Raw genomic sequence first — 20,123 nt, forward strand, 5'->3', positions numbered from 1 at the left:
GCCAAAGTGATGGCGACAAGGATAGAGGACTGTGTCCCAGGGGTAGTACATGACGACCAGACAGGATTTGTTAAAGGGAGGCAATTGAATGCCAATATACGAAGGTTGCTGGGGGTGATGATGATGCCCCCACCGGAGGGGGAGGCGGAGATAGTGGTGGCGATGGATGCAGAGAAGGCATTTGATAGAGTGGAGTGGGACTACCTGTGGGAGGTACTGAAGAGATTTGGATTTGGAGAGGGGTTCATCAGATGGGTTCAGCTCCTGTACGGCGCCCCGGTGGCAAGCGTGGTTACAAATAGGCAACGATCCGACTATTTCCGATTACATAGGGGCACAAGACAGGGGTGCCCCCTGTCCCCGTTACTGTTCACGTTGGCAATCGAGCCATTGGCCATAGCGCTGAGGGGCTCTAAGAAGTGGAGGGGGGTGCTCAGAGGAGGAGAGGAACATCGGGTGTCATTATATGCGGACGATTTGCTGCTACATGTGGCGGACCCAGTGGAGGGGATGCCAGAGGTAATGCAGACACTCAGGGAGTTTGGGGAGTTCTCGGGATACAAATTGAATATGGGAAAGAGTGAACTTTTTCTGATGCACCCCGGGGAACAGGGCAGGGGGATAGACGATCTGCCGCTGAGGAGAGTAGCAAAGGATTTTCGATATCTAGGGATCCAGGTGGCCAGGAACTGGGGAACCTTGCATAAACTTAACTTGACGCGACTGGTAGAGCAGATGGAGGAGGACTTTAAGAGGTGGGACATGGTGCCCCTGTCATTGGCGGGTAGAGTACAGGCGGTTAAAATGGTGGTCCTCCCGAGGTTTCTTTTCGTGTTTCAGTGCCTCCCCATACTGATTACAAAGGCCTTTTTCAAGAAAGTGGACAGGAGCATTATGAGCTTTGTGTGGGCTGGAAAGCCCCCGAGGGTAAAGAGGGGGTTCCTGCAGCGCAGTAGGGACAGAGGGGGATTGGCACTGCCGAGTCTGAGTGACTATTATTGGGCCGCCAACGTGTCTATGATATGTAAGTGGATGAGGGAAGAAGAAGGGACGGCGTGGAAAAGGCTGGAGATGGCGTCCTGTAAGGGAACAAGTTTAAAAGCACTGGCGACGGCGCCGTTACCGTTCTCCCCGAAAAAATACACCACAAACCCATTGGTGGTGGCGACTTTGAAGATTTGGGGGCAGTGGAGACGACATAGGGGAGTGACGGGTGCCTCGGTGTGGTCCCCGATAAGGAACAATCACAGGTTCGTCCCGGGGAGGAAAAATGGGGGATTTCAATCTTGGCAGCGAGCAGGAATTGGGAAGTTGAAGGACTTGTTCTTAGACGGGACATTCGCGAGTCTGGGAGCATTGGTAGAAAAATACGAGTTGCCACCTGGGAATGCCTTCCGATATATGCAAGTGAGGGCATTTGCGAGGCAACAGGTGAGGGAATTTCCGCAGCTCCCGGCGGAAGGGACCAAGGCCAGAGTGATTTCGGGAGCATGGGTCGGTGAAGGTAAAGGCACCGATATATACAGGGAAATGAGCTACGAGGGGGAGACGATGGTAGAGGAGCTGAAGGGTAAATGGGAGGAAGAGCTGGGGGAAGAGATTGAGGAGGGGCTGTGGGCAGATGCCCTAAGCAGGGTAAATTCCTCGTCCTCGTGTGCCAGGCTTAGCCTGATCCAATTCAAGGTTCTACACAGGGCGCATATGACGGGAGCAAGGCTGAGTAGATTTTTTGGAGTGGAGGATAGGTGCGCGGGAAGCCCGGCGAACCACACCCACATGTTTTGGTCATGCCCGGTATTGCATGGGTTCTGGGTGGGTGTGGCAAGAGTGATCTCAAAGGTGGTGGGGGTCCGGGTCGAACCAAGCTGGGGGTTAGCTATATTTGGGGTTGCAGAAGAGCCGGGAGTGCAGGAGGCGAGAGAGGCCGATGTTTTGGCCTTTGCGTCCCGAGTAGTCCGGCGAAGGATTCTACTTATGTGGAAAGAAGCTAAACCCCCGGGCGTGGAGGCCTGGATAAACGACATGGCAGGGTTTATAAAATTGGAACGAATCAAATACGCACCAAGAGGTTTGGCTCAGGGGTTCACCAGGCGGTGGCAACCGTTCCTTGACTATCTCGCAATGCGATAAGGGAAAACAGGAAAGACAGCAGCAGCAACCCAGGGTGGAGGGGGGGGGGTGGGGGGGTGTATTCTGTATTTGGGGTTTTTTGTTTTTTTCTTTCTATGCTAGTTGTTTATATTTATTTTTTCAGTATTATTATTGCTTTTTTCTTGTTCTTTTTCTGCACTTGTTGTTAGTTTAATATATTGTTTAAATAACGGTCAATGTACATTTTGTTACTAAGTTGTAAAAATGGAAAATTCTTTTTGATCGAAAAACTTTAGTAAAATGTATTTTTTTTTAAAAGGAATCTTCTCGTAAAATGGAGGCAGAAATGAAGTTGTGTTTAACTCACATTCTGTGATTTCTTGCTGGTTTTTACTCATTCTATGGAAAGCCTTCCTAAGGCGACAGACGAATGGTCATTCCAAACATGTCAGAAACTCAGAGGGAAACATTTGTCAAACAAAGACAGAAATAATGACAGGACATTGCTGAATCTCTTGTTGACTGCTGAATTAACATAACCATAGACAGGACAAGTGTCTTCCTTAGCAGACACAGGAACCACACCAAGGGGGACATTCCTGACAGAAAGTCGGGGGTAGGGTCTGCACACAGGTCACTGAGGAGATCTCAGTCCAAACTGTTTCCAATCATTTCCCAAACGTTTGACATTTGTGGCTCTTCCAACATTTAAGATACTTTGCTGTCTGTATTCTGTGAATCCAGCTGTGAAATATCTTCACTTCAATGTCTTTTCCCCAACACTATCCCCATGTCCCTTTATGTCTTGGGATTTAGAAATCAGTCAATCTCTGCTTTAAACTTGGTCAATATCTTTCCATCTTTGAGAGTGGAGAAATCACCAGGAATGTGGGATTTGATCTCCAGGGTTAGGTTGGAGAAACAGGGCTCGTTCAGGCCCTATTGAACCAATCTCTCCTCCTAGGACAGTCCGGCAATCTCACTATCAGCCAATTGACCCTCCGCTGCACCCCCCTCTCCACTTTCAGTGACTGGTGTACAAGCTCCCTTTGTACATCCACATTGCCCAACATATCACCATTTAAATTTGACTCTTTCCTTCAGTTTTTGTTTGACACTAACTTGGACAACTGTCCGAATTGTCTCAGTGTTGTGCTCACATAAAATGGCCACCATTAAGTAACTTAAAATGGCTGACTGCTGATCGTGGATTTGTTTAGACAGATTCCCAGAGAGAGAGATAGAGAGATGCAGAGACAGAGAAGATGGGGAGAATACAGAATACATTAATTCAATATTCAGAATCTCCATCAAACACTGTTAGCAAAAGTACATCATGGGGTTAGATACAGATTACACATCCCTCTACACTGTCCCCATTCCCAGGGCAGCTACAGTACGATGATGTATACAGAGTAAAGCTCCCTCTACACTGTCCCCATCAAACACTCCCAGGACAGGTACAGCATGGGGTTAGATACTGGGTAAAGTTTCCTCTACACTGTCTCCATGATCACTCCCAAGACATGGCAGAGGCAGTACAACGTGGAAATCACCATCCCTCTGTATAGTCTGAACAGCGCTGTCGGAATGTAATACATTTCAATCAGAGCTCACAGAATCATAGAATATACATTGCAGGAGTAGGCCATTTGGCCCATCGAGTCTGCACTGGCCCTCGGAGAGAGCACCCTACCTATGCCCACGCCTCCAGCCTCTCCAAATAACCCCAGTAACACCACCTAACCTTTGGGTCACTAAGGGGCAATTTAGCACGGCCAACATCTCCTCTCATCCTTCTCGGCTCTAGTGAATTCAGGCACAATCATAGAATCCCTACAATGCAGAGGGAGGCCATTCTGCCCATCGAATCTACACCAACCCTCTGACACAGCATTCTATGTAAACTCAGTCACCCGCCCTATCCCAATAACTCCTTAACCTAATCTAAACAATCTTTCTTGGACACTAAGGGGTAATTTAGCAGGACCATTCCACCTGGCCTGCACATCTTTGGACTGTGGAAGGAAACCGGAGCACCCGGAGGAAACCCACGCACACACGGGGAGAAACTGCCAACTCCACATAATCAGTCACACAAGGCCGGAATTTAACCCGGGTCACTGTGAGGCAGCAGTGCTAACCACTGTGCCACAGTCAAACCAATCTATCCTTGTAGGACAGTCCGGCAACCTCCCTATCAGCCGATTGACCCTCCGCTGCACTCCCTCTCTGGCAACTATATCCTTTCTTAGTTAGGGCGACCGAAACTGTACGCAATACTCCAGGTATGCTCTCACCAAGGCCTTGTGTAACTGCAGTAAGACATCTCCACTAATGAACTCAAATCCCTCTTTCAATGAAGGCCAACATATCATTGGCCTTCTTAACTGCTTGCTGCACCCCCCTCTCCACTTTCAGTGACTGGTGTACAAGGACAACCAGCTCCCTTTCTATATCCACATTCCCCAACAAATCACTGTTTAAATCAGACACTTTCCATCAGTATTTTGTTATACCAATGTGTACAAATGTCAGAAATGACTGTGCTGTGCTCACCTAAAATGGCCACCATTAAGTAACTTAAAATGGCTGACTGCTGATCGTGGATTTTGTTTTGACAATATTCCCAGGCAGACAGAGAGAGAAGCAGAAACAGAGAGATGGAGAAACTAATAGAAGACATTTATGTGAGATTTTGAAATTCCGTCAAACACGACCAGCAAAGGTACATCATGGGGTTAGACACAGATTCCTCTACACTGTCCCTGGCAAACACTCCCAGGACAGGTACAGCACAGGGTTAGATACAGAGTAAAGCTCCCTGTATACTCTCCCCATCAAACACTCCCAGGAGAGGTACAGCACGGGGTTAGATACAGAGTAAAGCTCCCTCTACACTGCCCCATCAACCACTCCCAGGAGAGGTACATAGGAACAGTAATGGGCCATTCAGCCGATCGAGCCTGCCTTAGCGACTAGACCACCTTAATCAATAACCTATTTTAATAATCCGATACAAAGCCCTGGATCAATTTATTTCCTGGCAGCATCAGTAGCTGTAAATGCTGCTCTACACTATGTCTGAAATATTATTGCATTAGAGAATGTCATTGTGAATATTATCTTGTAATATATAACCGTTCTCATCCATATCTCTATTTAAACACATTAGCTCCTTTCCCAGTGATCACTGCAGTTAACCCAGTCACTGTTTATACTATAAGCTCTTGTCCCAGTTAATACTACATTACACCATACTGCTGTGGACACTACAATTAACCCTTTTGGAGTGCTGACTACCATGTGCCCAGGGTAAGAGCCTGTGGGACTACCATGTATAATAAGCTTTATTGTCACAAGTAGGCTTACATTAACACTGCAATGAGGTTACTGTGAAAAGCCCCTAGTCACCACATTCCGCCGCCTGTTCGGGTACACGGAGGGAGAATTCAGAATGCCCAAATTACCCAACAGCACGTGTTTCAGACTTGTGGGAGGAAACCGGAGCTCCCGGAGGAAACCCACGCAGACACAGGAACGTGCCAGGAATCGAACCCGGGACCCTGGAGCTGCGAAGCCACAGTGCTACCCACTGTGCTATCGTGCCGCACAAAGAGTCACACAAACAACTCCCCCCACCCCCACCCCCCCCCCCACCCCAGACACACAAACACGTATACAGACAAACACAAACTCACACACAGACACAAACTCAGACAGGCTGGGTCAATACATCTTTCAAATACATCTTTCAGGGCAGCACGGTAGCATTGTGGATAGCACAATTGCTTCACAGCTCCAGGGTCCCAGGTTCGATTCCGGCTTGGGTCACTGTCTGTGCGGAGTCTGCACATCCTCCCCGTGTCTGCATGGGTTTCCTCTGGGTGCTCCGGTTTCGTCCCACAGTCCAAAGATGTGTGGGTTAGGTGGATTGGCCATGATAAATTGCCCTTAGTGTTCAAAATTGCCCTTGGTGTTGGGTGGGGTTACTGGGTTATGGGGATAGGGTGGAGGTGTTGACCTTGGGTAGGGTGCACTTTCCAAGAGCCGGTGCAACTTAATGGGCCGAATGGCCTCCTTCTGCACTGTAACAGCCTCCCCGAACAGGCGCCGGAATGTGGCGACTAGGGGCTTTTCACAGTAACTTCATTTGAAGCCTACTTGTGACAATAAGTGATTTTCATTTCATTTTTTCATTTTCATTTTTCAAATTCGATGATGATCTATGAAATGGAGCGAGATCCATTCTCCACCTTTAACTTGGAGAGGTGTATCTGGCCTGTGTGTGACCCAAGTTACACACTGACTGAATATCCTCACAACTGCTTGCGGACAGACTTTTCTAAAGCACTTTTCATAACCTTTGGGTATCACAAACTGCTACACAGGCAATGGAACCCTTTTGAAATCTAGTCAGTGGTTATTTAGGAAATGGACCAGCTAATTTCAGAGAGAGAGAGAGACACACAGAAACAGGATGAGATTGTGCTGTGCATGTTTCACAGCTGACACTGAGACACACACGAGACGTACAATATCAATTATTATTCTGAAGCATGTGATTAAATCACCCCTTAAACTAAATTCCAGTGTTTCAGAGTGAAGCTTCTTCTATACTGTCCATCAAACACTCACAACCCAAATACTGTCTGGGCTTAAATACAGAGTCAAAATCCCTCTGTCCTGTCCAAGGAATTTTTCATTGCAGATAGTTATTTTTATTTTTTGGAAAAACAGAATTCAAATTGCAACGAATCCCAGGGTGGACTCATGTTTATTTCAGCCCTTCACATTTAAACATGAAGTTTAAGCTCTGATTACAGATGTCTGCTTGTCTCTGTTTGTATATTCTCTGTTACTGTTGTTTTGTCACTTGTCTGAAGTATTTGAATAATAGGCCTTGGTTAAGCAATCCTTTCTCTCAGCACATGGAAGTTGTGAATCTTCAAGGCTGTCAGTCTGATGAAGATAACAAAAAACGACATGCTTTGATCATCAATCAATTCCCCAACCCTAAATAGACCTCACACATTTCCATAATGCAGGATTATCTCCATCAAAACTTCTAATCAGTTCCCAATACTCTTGTTAACACTTGCCTCTTTCACCTAAATTCCACTGACAGATTCCAAAAGCTGCACAGAAAAATGACTGGTTATTTTAAACTTTGAAACATAACTATTTGAACTTGTGCTTCAATCGTATTATACAGAAATGTTGTCCTGTGGGCTGACAGTTTCTCAGTAAGACTGAAACATTGAGGTACGCCTCGCACTGCACTGGACAACATTTGTGGCACTTCCAAAATCTACGACACATTGCTGTCTGTATTGTGTGAATCCAGCTGTGAAATATCTGTACAGTTTAAACTTCCACTGTTTCTGTCTTCTCATCATTTATAAAGATCACGGTTCTATTCTTTTTAAGTCTAAAATACATCATCTTACATTTCCCGACACAGAAACACGTCCACAGTTCAGTCTACTGCCAAAATGATAATATCTCCCTGCAATTTGATGTTTCCAGCTGTGCTGGTTACAACGCTGTCTAATGTTTGGTGTCATCGGCAAACTAGGATGTGTAGCATTCTATCAAATTGTCTTAAATGGCTAATATATATGTGTCTATGCACGCATGTGTGTGTGTGTGTGTGTGTGTATGTATCTGTTGCCGTGTATGTATCAGTCAGTGTGTGCACGCGCTGTGTGTGTGTATCTGTGAACTTGTGTCTGTGTACGCATTTAAGTCTCAAAGGAAAATATGAGCAGGTGTAGGCGATTTGGCCCATCGAGTCTGCTCCACCATTCAAACAGATCCTGGCACGCACAGACGCACGCACACTCACACACACATTCCTATTTTATTATACACAGTCGAGTTGTGTCTGGAACATGCTCAATGATTGAGCTTCCACAACCCTCTGGATCAGAGAATTCCAAAGATTCTCCACCCTCTGAATGAAGAAATTCCCCCTCATCTCAGTCTGCAATGGTCTACTCCTGATTCTGAGCATTCGTGTCAAGAAGGCTAGAATACAAGACCGGGGATGTACTTCTGAGTCTGTATAAGGCTCTGGTCAGACCCCATTTGGAGTATTGTGAGCAGTTTTGGGCCCGGTATCTAAGGAAGGATGTGCTGGCCTTGGAAAGGGTCCAGAGGAGGTTCACAAGAATGATCCCTGGAATGAAGAACTTGTCGTATGAGGAATGGTTGAGGACACTGGGTCTGTACTCGTTGGAGTTTAGAAGGATGAGGGGGGGATCTTATTGAAACTTACAGGATACTGCGAGGCCTGGATAGAGTGGACATGGAGAGGATGTTTCCACTAGTAGGAAAAACTAGAAGCAGAGGACACCATCTCAGAGTAAAGGGACGATCCTTTAAAACAGAGATGAGGAGGAATTCCTTCAGCCAGAGGATGGTGAATCTGTGGAACTCTTTGCCGCAGAAGGGTGTGGAGGCCAAATCACTGAGTGTCTCTAAGACAGAGATAGATAGGTTCTTGATCAATAAGGGGATATGGGGTTATGGAGAGAAGACAGGAGAATGGGAATTAGAAAAATATTTCATAGAATTTACAGTGCAGAAGGAGGCCACCCGGCCCATCGAGTCTGCACCGGCTCTTGGGAAGAGCACCCTACCCAAGGTCAACACCTCCACCCTATCCCCACAACCCAGTAACCCCACCCAACACTAAGGGCAATTTTGAACACTAAGGGCAATTTATCATGGCCAATCCACCTAACCTGCACATCTTTGGACTGTGGGAGGAAACCGGAGCACCCAGAGGAAACCCACGCACACACGGGAGGATGTGCAGACTCCGCACAGACAGTGACCCAAGCCGGAATCGAACCTGGGACCCTGGAGCTGTGAAGCATTTGTGCTATCCACAAGGCTACCGTGCTGCCTTAATTCTGGCATATCAGCCATGATTGAATGGCGGAGCAGACTCGATGGGCCGAGTGGCCTAATTCTGCTTCTATGTTTATGGTCTTATGGTTTGAGACTGTGCCCCCTCCCCCTGGTTCTAATCTCACCAGTCGGAGATCATCCAACCGACATCTATCTTGTGATGCCCCATGTGAATTGTGTATGTTTCAAGATCACCTCTCATTTTTCGGCACTCTCGGGAACACAGGTACATTTTCCTCAATCTCTCCTCATCAGACAACTTCACCATCCCAGGGATTCGTCTGGTGAATCTCCATTACACTCCTTCTACAGCAAGTATATCCTTCCTTAGATATGGAGAACAAAACTCTACACAATGGTCCAGGTGTGTTGTGACCAAGGCTCTGTACAATTGCAGCAAGTCATCTTAAACCCTGTACTAATAACCCCGAGCGATGAAAGTTAACGTACCATTGGCCTTCCTGATTGCTTAATGGACCCACACGCTAGCGTTTAGTGACCCATGAATAAGGAGTTAGATACAGAGTAAAGCTCCCTCTACACTGTCCCCATCAAACACTCCCAGGACAGGTACAGCACGGGGCGAGATACAGAGTAAAGCTCCCTCTACACTGTCCCCATCAAACACTCCCAGGACAGGTACAGCACGGGGTTAGATACAGAGTAAAGCTCCCTCTGCACTGTCCCCATCAAACACTCCCAGGACAGGTACAGCACGGGTTAGATACAGAGTAAAGCTGCATCGACACTGTCCCCATCAAACACTCCCAGGACAGGTACAGCACGGGGTTAGATAAAGGGTAAAGCTCCCTCTGCACTGTCCCCATCAAACACTCCCAGGACAGGTACAGCACGGGGTTAGATACAGAGTAAAGCTCCCACTACACGGTCCCCATCAAACACTCCCAGGACAGGTACAGCACGGGGTTAGATAAAGGGTAAAGCTCCCTCTGCACTGTCCCCATCAAACACTCCCAGGACAGGTACAGCACGGTGTTAGATACAGAGTAAAGCTCCCTCTACACTGTCCCCAGCAAACACTCCCAGGACAGGTACAGCACGGGGTTAGATACAGAGTAAAGCTCCCTCTACACTGTCCCTATCAAACACTCCCAGGACAGGTACAGCGTGGGGTTACAAATGGAATAAATGTTCCTCTACAATTTCCACAACAGAAGCTGCTAAGATATTTACAGCAAGTAGAGGGAATTAGGCAATGTTTCCAAAGGAAGGGTTTTATTTTTAAAGAAGATAGGGAATTATCAACATAACAGAACTTACCCCAAATGATGATTATTCCAATATCCAAATCAAAAACGATGCAGAATTCATTCGCATCCCACTTTTCCGGATAATCTTAAATAGATAAACATAGAAATAATTAGCAATAACAGACCACAAGGAAGAGGAGCAGGCCTGAACCATTCAGCCCTTCCAGCTCGCTCCACCAGTCAATATGATCATGGAGCTTCTTCCATTTCAACCCCGTGTTCCTGCCCTATCCCCGTGCCTCTTACTGACCCATCAATTGCAGTCTAGAGCCGGCTCAATGGCGGAGTCTCCACATCCCTCTGGGATAGAGAATTCCCAGGATTCACCACCATCTGAGTGACAAAATTCCTCCTCATCTCAGTCCGGCATATCGTTGGTGAATACACAGATTAAATTATATCTGGGAATGAATTACAGACTGCAATCTAATGGAGGGCTTCGGGATAGATTATATACAGAATAACAGATACCCGGGAGTGAGTTACTGACTGGAATCTAATCGAGGGGTTCAGGATGGTTTATATATAGAATAACAGATACCCAAGAGTGAGTTACAGACTGGAATCTAATCGAGGGATTCAGGATAGTTTATATATAGAATAACAGATACCCGGGAGTGAGTTACAGACTGGAATCTAATCGAGGGGTTCAGGATAGTTTATATATAGAATAACAGATACCCGGGAGTGAGTTACAGACTGGAATCTAATCGAGGGGTTCAGGATGGTTTATATATAGAATAACAGATACCCGGGAGTGAGTTACAGACTGGAATCTAATCGAGGGGTTCAGGATGGTTTATATATAGAATAACAGATACCCGGGAGTGAGTTACAGACTGGAATCTAATCGAGGGGTTCAGGATGGTTTATATATAGAATAACAGATACCCGGGAGTGAGTTACAGACTGCAATCTAATGGAGGGCTTCGGGATAGATTATATACAGAGTAACAGATACCCAGGAGTGTGTTACAGACTGGAATCTAATCGAGGGATTCAGGATAGTTTATATATAGAATAACAGATACCCGGGAGTGAGTTACAAACTGGAATCTAATCGAGGGGTTCAGGGTAGTTTATATATAGAATAACAGATACCCGGGAGTGAGTTACAAACTGGAATCTAATCGAGGGGTTCAGGATGGTTTATACATAGAATAACAGATACCCGGGAGTGAGTTACAGACTGGAATCTAATCGAGGGGTTCACAATGGTTTATATGTAAAATAACAGATACCCGGGAGTGAGTTACAGACTGGAATCTAATTGAGGGGTACAGGATGGTTTATATATAGAATAACAGATACCTGGGAGTGAGTTACAGACTGGAATCTAATCGAGGGGTTCAGGATGGTTTATATATAGAATAACAGATACCCGGGAGTGAGTTACAGACTGGAATCTAATCGAGGGGTTCAGGATGGTTTATATATAGAATAACAGATACCCAGGAGTGAGTTACAGACTGGAATCTAATCGAGGGGTTCAGGATGGTTTATATATAGAATAACAGATACCCGGGATTGAGTTACAGACTGGAATCTAATCGAGGGGCTCAGGATGGTTTATATATAGAATAACAGATACCCGGGAGTGAGTTACAGACTGGAATCTAATTGAGGGGTTCAGGATGGTTTATATATAGAATAACAGATACCCGGGAGTGAGTTACAGACTGGAATCTAATCGAGGGGTTCAGGATGGTTTATATATAGAATAACAGATACCCGGGAGTGAGTTACAGACTGGAATCTAATCGAGGGGTTCAGGATGGTTTATATATAGAATAACAGATACCCGGGAGTGAGTTACAGACTGGAATCTAATCGAGGGGTTCAGGATAGTTTATATATGGAATAACAGATACCAAGAGTGAGTTACAGACTGGAATCTAATCGAGGGGTTCAGGGTAGTTTATATACAGAATAACAGATACCAAGAGTGAGTTACAGACTGGAATCTAATCGAGGGGTTCAGGGTAGTTTATATACAGAATAACAGATACCAAGAGTGAGTTACAGACTGGAATCTAATCGAGGGGTTCAGGGTAGTTTATATATAGAATAACAGATACCCGGGAGTGAGTTACAGACTGGAATCTAATCGAGGGGTTCAGGGTAGTTTATATATAGAATAACAGATACCCGGGAGTGAGTTACAGTCTGGAATCTAATCGAGGGGTTCAGGATGGTTTATATATAGAATAACAGATACCCGGGAGTGAGTTACAGACTGGAATCTAATCGAGGGGTTAGATTTAACTCACTCATGCACACTCACTCACACTCTTACAAATATACTCTTACGCACTCACTCACACTTACACACCCTCATTCACTCTTACACACTCACCTGTACACAGAAACTCACTCGTACACAGGCACTCACTCATTCCTACACTCCCTCAGTCTCCCACTCACTCACTCTTCCACACTCACTCACACTTAAACACTCACTCTTACACATTCGCTCACACACACTCACTCTTACATACTCTTACTCACCTTCACACTCACTCACATGCACTGTCACTCACACACTCATTCACTCACTCTGATACACTCACTCCCATACGCTAACACACACTCACTCTCAGATATTCACTCACTCACTTACACATTCAGTTACTCACACTTACATGCCCACTCACACACTAACTCGCTCACTCTTACACACTCACTCAGGCTCACTCACTGATTCAAACTCACTCTTCCACACACACTCACACTAACACATACTCACTATCATTCACACTCACTCTTACACACTTCCACACTCAGTCACTCTTATACTCACTCTTACGCACACATTTTCACACATTCACTCTCACTCTTACACTCACCTACTCTCACTTTTGGACACACATACTCACTCGCACACTCGTACTCACTAAATCTCGCTCTTACACTCACTCAATTACACACTGACTCTGTCACACACACACATCCTTACACACACTCACTAACTCATTCACTCACACTCATGCACTAACTCGAACACTCACTACCTCATGCTCACTCAATCACACACTCAATGGCACACACTCATTCATGCACACCGTCTCCCTCTTACAAACTCACTCTCTTACCCACTCACATACTCAACCACACACTAAATCACTTACTCTTCCACAATCACTCCTACACTCTCACAGACTTAATCACTCATTCACACTCTTACACAATCACTCACTAACACACTCTCACTCACTTACTAACTAACTGACCCTGACTCACACTCGCTCACTATTATACAGTTACTCACTCATACACACTCATTTACACACTGAAACTCACTTATTCCTACACACTCACTCATTATTAAACACTCACTCTCACACTTAAACACTCACTCGCACACTCACTCACACTCCTGCACTCACTCTTACACATTCAATCACACACACACTCGCCCTCTTACACTCACTCACGTGCACACTTATTCTTATACATTCACTCACACACACTCCTACACTCGCACTCACACTCCCTCACACACTCACTCACTCTTACAAAATCACTCACACCCACTCTTGCACACACACTTGCACACTCACTCACCTACTCACTCATTCTTACACACTAACTCGCTCACACTCAAACTCACTTACACAGTCACTCACATTGACATACTCACACACTGACTCGCTCACTCTTAGACACACTCACCCTTACACACACTCGCCGTTTACAGATACACTGCAGTGCGATACAATGTGCAATCTAATCGAGGGGTTAGATTTAACTCATTCTTACACACTCACTGACTGTGACACACTCACTGACTCTCACACACTCACTGACTCTCACACACTGACTCTCACACTCACTGACTCTCACACACTCACTGACTCACACACTCACTGACTCTCACACTCACTCTCACACAGACTCTTACACACTGTCACTCTGACACACTCACTCCCACACGCTAACACATACTCACTCTGCAATCTGGTAGAGAGAGAGAGAAATCTCAGATCAGAAACTCTGAACTCAATTTTGAAAGTGGTCATCATTTGTTGGGCTCTCCCTGTGCCCAGGTTGCCTGCAGAATTCACAAAATTAACGATAGTGTGGTCACTTTTAAAATGAATCCATTGACTGTAAAGTAATCTCGATTGCCCAGAATTAAAGTCCCTTAACTTGAAGCGGGTTTAATTCTGGAATGAAGCCTGTGTTTTAGGCCAAGACATAAATATGGAGGGTGAAATTAAATTCGCAGGAGGTCATTTGAATTCAGTTTGAATTCACTCACTCTCACTCACACACAGACTGACTCACTCATTCACACTAACTTACACACAATTACTCACTCACTCTTACACACTCTCTCACTCACACTCACTCACTCTTACACACTCTCTCACTCACACTCACTCACACATACTCAGACACTCACATCCTCACTCATACACTCACACGCTCACTCACTCTTACACATTCACACACACTCACTCTTACACATTCACACACACTCACTCTTACACATTCACACACACTCACTCATTCACACTAACTTACACACAATTACTCACTCACTCTTACACACTCTCTCACTCACACTCACTCACTCTTACACACTCTCTCACTCACACTCACTCACACACTTCCTCACTCATACACTCACACGCTCACTCACTCTTACACATTCACACACTAACTCACTCTTACACGCTCAATCACTCTCTCTCAGACAGACACAATCATTCACACTCATTTACACACAATTACTCACTCACTCACGCTTACACACTCCTCTTACACTCACACTTACACAAACACTCACTCATTCTTACACACTGACTCACACACATGATCTGACACACTCACACTCACTCTTACATACTCACACCCTCACTCACACTCACTATTACTCACACATTCTTACATACGCACACACTCTTACACACACACTCACTCACTTTTACACATTAACTCACTCACTGTTGCACACTCACCCACACTTGCAATCACTCACACTCACATACACACTCCCACACTCACTCCCACAGACTCACACTCATTCACATTCACTCACACGCTCAGTCTTACACACTCAGTCACTCTTATACAAACACACTGTTCACACACTCACTCGTACTCACTCACTCTCACTCTTACACTCACACACACTCGTTCTCACTCTTACACTTACTCTATGACACACTCATTCACTGCTTTACACATTCACTCACAGAGTGAGGGAGGTGCACAGAGCGAGGGAGGCGCGCAGAGCGAGGGACGCAGCGAGAGAGAGAGAGGGACTCAGCGAGAGAGCCAGAGAGCGAGGGACACATCGAGAGCGAGGGACACAACGAGAGCGAGGGACACGGAGATCGAGGGACACGGCGAGAGCGAGGGACAGGGCGAGAGCGAGGGACACAGAGAGAGCGAGGGACACAGAGAGAGCGAGGGACACAGAGAGTGCGAGGGACACAGAGAGAGCAAGGGACACAGAGAGAGCGAGGGACACAGAGTGCGAGGGACACAGAGAGAGCGAGGGACACAGAGAGAGCGAAGGACACAGAGAGTGCGAGGGACACAGAGAGAGCGAGGGACACAGAGAGAGCGAGGGACACAGAGAGAGCGAGGGACACAGAGAGAGCGAGGGACACAGAGAGAGCGAGGGACACAGAGAGAACGAGGGACACAGAGAGAGCGAGGACACAGAGAGAGCGAGGGTCACAGAGAGAGCGAGGGTCACAGAGAGAGCGAGGGACACAGAGAGAGCGAGGACACAGAGAGAGCGAGGGACACAGAGAGAGCGAGGGACACAGAGAGAGCGAGGGACACAGAGAGAGCGAGGGACGCAGCGAGAGCGGGGGCACAGAGAGAGCGAGGGACGCAGAGCGCAAGGGACGCAGAGCACGAGGGACGCAGAGCACGAGGGACGCAGAGCGAGGGACACAGAGAGCGAGGGACACAGAGCGAGGGACACACAGAGCGAGGGACACACAGAGCGAGGGACACACAGAGCGAGGGACACACAGAGCGAGGGACACACAGAGCGAGGGACACACAGAGCGAGGGACACACAGAGCGAGGGACACACAGAGCGAGGGACACACAGAGCGAGGGACACAGAGCGAGGGACACAGAGCGAGGGACACAGAGAGAGGGACACAGAGAGAGGGACACAGAGAGAGGGACACAGAGTGAGGGACACAGAGAGCGAGGTACACAGAGAGCGAGGGACACAGAGCGAGGGACACAGAGCGAGGGACACAGAGAGAGGGACACAGAGAGGGATACAGAGAGAGGGACACAGAGAGAGGGACACAGAGAGCGAGGGACACAGAGAGCGAGGGACACAGAGACCGAGGGACACAGAGAGCGAGGGACACAGTGAGAGAGAGTGGGACAGAGAGAGAGAGAGGGACGCAGCAAGCGAGCTAGAGAGAGACGGACACAGAGGGCGAGGGACACCGAGAGGGAGAGGGACACGGAGAGCGAGGGACACAGAGAGGGAGGGACACGGAGAGCGAGGGACACACAGAGCGAGGGACACGCAGAGCGAGGGACACGCAGAGCGAGGGACACGCAGAGCGAGGGACACGCAGAGCGAGGGACAAAAGGGAGCAAGGGACAAAAGGGAGCGAGTGACAAAAGGGAGCGAGGGACACAGCGAGAGCGAGGGACACAGCGAGAGCGAGGGACACAGCGAGAGCGAGGGACACAGCGAGAGCGAGGGACACAGCGAGAGCGAGGGACACAGCAAGGGCGAGGGGCACAGCGAGAGCGAGGGGCACAGCGAGAGCGAGGGACACAGCGAGAGCGAGGGACACAGCGAGAGAGAGAGGGACACAGCGAGAGAGGGAGGGACATAGCGAGAGAGAGAGGGACACAGCGAGAGAGAGGGACACAGCGAGAGAGAGAGGGACACAGCGAGAGAGAGGGACACAGCGAGAGAGAGAGGGACACAGCGAGATGGAGAGGGACACAGCGAGAGAGAGAGGGACACAGCGAGAGAGAGAGGGACACAGCGAGAGAGAGAGGGACACAGCGAGAGAGACGGGGAGACAGCGAGAGAGAGAGGGACACAGCGAGAGAGAGAGGGACACAGCGAGAGAGAGAGGGACACAGCGAGAGAGAGAGGGACACAGCGAGAGAGAGAGGGTCACAGCGCGAGAGAGAGGGACACAGCGAGAGAGAGAGGGTCACAGCGAGAGAGAGAGGGACACAGCGAGAGAGAGAGGGACACAGCGAGAGAGATTGGGACACAGCGAGAGAGGGGCGCAGCGAGAGAGAGAGGGACGCAGCGAAAGATAGAGGGACGCAGCGAGAGAGCCAGAGAGCGAGGGACACATCGAGAGCGAGGGACACATCGAGAGCGAGGGACACATCGAGAGCGAGGGAAACGGAGATCGAGGGACACAGCGAGAGCGGGGGACACAGCGAGAGCCAGGAACACAGCGAGAGCGAGGAACACAGCGAGAGCGAGGGACACAGCGAGAGCGAGGGACACAGCGAGAGCGAGGGACACAGAGAGCGAGGGACACAGAGAGCGAGGGACACAGAGAGCGAGGGACACAGAGAGCGAGGGACACAGAGAGCGAGGGACGCACAGAGAGCGAGGGACGCAAAGAGAGCGAGGGACACAGCGAGCGAGGGACAGAGAGAGCGAGGGACAGAGAGAGCGAGGGTCAGTGAGAGCGAGGGACAGTGAGAGCGAGGGACAGAGAGAGCGAGGGACAGAGAGAGCGAGTGACACAGCGAGAGCGAGGGACGGAGAGAGCGAGGGACACAGAGCGCGAGGGACAGAGAGAGCGAGGGACGCACAGAGAGCGAGGGACACAGCGAGAGCGAGGGACACAGCGAGAGCGAGGGACACAGCGAGAGCGAGGGACACAGCGAGAGCGAGGGACACAGCGAGAGCGAGGGACACAGAGCGCGATAGACAGAGAGAGCGAGGGACGCACACAGAGCGAGGGACACAGCGAGAGCGAGGGACACAGCGAGAGCGAGGGACACAGCGAGAGCGAGGGACACAGCGAGAGCGAGGGACACAGCGAGAGTGAGGGACACAGAGCGCAAGGGACAGAGAGAGCGAGGGACTCACAGAGAGCGAGGGACGCAAAGAGAGCGAGGTACGCACAGAGAGCGAGGGACGCACAGAGAGCGAGGGATGCACAGAGAGGGACACAGCATGAGAGAGAGGGACACAGCGAGAGAGAGAGGGACACAGCGAGAGAGAGAGAGGGACACAGCGAGAGAGAGAGGGACACAGCGAGAGAGAGAGAGACACAGCGAGAGAGACGGGGAGACAGCGAGAGAGAGAGGGACACTGCGAGAGAGAGAGGTACACAGCGAGAGAGAGAGGGACACAGCGAGAGAGAGAGGGACACAGCGAGAGAGAGGGACACACAGAGCGAGGGACACAGAGAGCGAGGGACAGAGAGAGGGAAGGACACATCGAGAGAGAGGGACACAGCGAGAGAGAGAGGGACACAGCGAGAGAGAGAGGGTCACAGCGCGAGAGAGAGTCACACAGCGAGAGAGAGAGGGTCACAGCGAGAGAGAGAGAGGGACACAGCGAGAGAGAGAGAGGGACACAGCGAGAGAGAGAGGGACACAGCGAGAGAGGGACACAGCGAGAGAGGGGCGCAGCGAGAGAGGGGCGCAGCGAGAGAGAGAGGGACGCAGCGAAAGATAGAGGGACGCAGCGAGAGAGAGAGGGACGCAGCGAGAGAGCCAGAGAGCGAGGGACACAGCGAGAGCGAGGGACACAGCGAGAGCGAGGGACACAGCGAGAGCGAGGGACACAGAGAGCGAGGGACACAGAGAGCGAGGGACGCACAGAGAGCGAGGGACGCACAGAGAGCGAGGGACGCAAAGTGAGCGAGGGACACAGCGAGCGAGGGACAGAGAGAGCGAGGGACAGAGAGCGAGGGACAGTGAGAGCGAGGGACAGAGAGAGCGAGGGACAGAGAGAGCGAGGGACAGAGAGAGCGAGGGACACAGCGAGAGCGAGGGACGGAGAGAGCGAGGGACACAGAGAGCGAGGGACACAGAGAGCGAGGGACGCACAGAGAGCGAGGGACGCACAGAGAGCGAGGGACGCAAAGTGAGCGAGGGACACAGCGAGCGAGGGACAGAGAGAGCGAGGGACAGAGAGAACGAGGGACAGTGAGAGCGAGGGACAGAGAGAGCGAGGGACAGAGAGAGCGAGGGACACAGCGAGAGCGAGGGACGGAGAGAGCGAGGGACACAGAGGAGCGAGGGACAGAGAGAGCGAGGGACGCACAGAGAGCGAGGGACACAGCGAGAGCGAGGGACACAGCGAGAGCGAGGGACACAGCGAGAGCGAGGGACACAGCGAGAGCGAGGGACACAGCGAGAGCGAGGGACACAGCGAGAGCGAGGGACACAGAGCGCGAGGGACACAGAGAGAGCGAGGGACACAGAGAGAGCGAAGGACACAGAGAGTGCGAGGGACACAGAGAGAGCGAGGGACACAGAGAGAGCGAGGGACACAGAGAGAGCAAGGGACACAGAGAGAGAGAGGGACACAGAGAGAACGAGGGACACAGAGAGAGCGAGGACACAGAGAGAGCGAGGGACACAGAGAGAGCGAGGGTCACAGAGAGAGCGAGGGACACAGAGAGAGCGAGGACACAGAGAGAGCGAGGGACACAGAGAGAGCGAGGGACACAGAGAGAGCGAGGGACACAGAGAGAGCGAGGGACGCAGTGAGAGCGGGGGCACAGAGAGAGCGAGGGACGCAGAGCGCAAGGGACGCAGAGCACGAGGGACGCAGAGCACGAGGGACGCAGAGCGAGGGACGCAGAGAGCGAGGGACACAGAGAGCGAGGGACACAGAGAGCGAGGGACACAGAG

The sequence above is a fragment of the Scyliorhinus torazame genome, chromosome 4 (assembly GCF_047496885.1).
Source record: "Scyliorhinus torazame isolate Kashiwa2021f chromosome 4, sScyTor2.1, whole genome shotgun sequence".
NCBI lineage: Eukaryota > Metazoa > Chordata > Chondrichthyes > Carcharhiniformes > Scyliorhinidae > Scyliorhinus > Scyliorhinus torazame.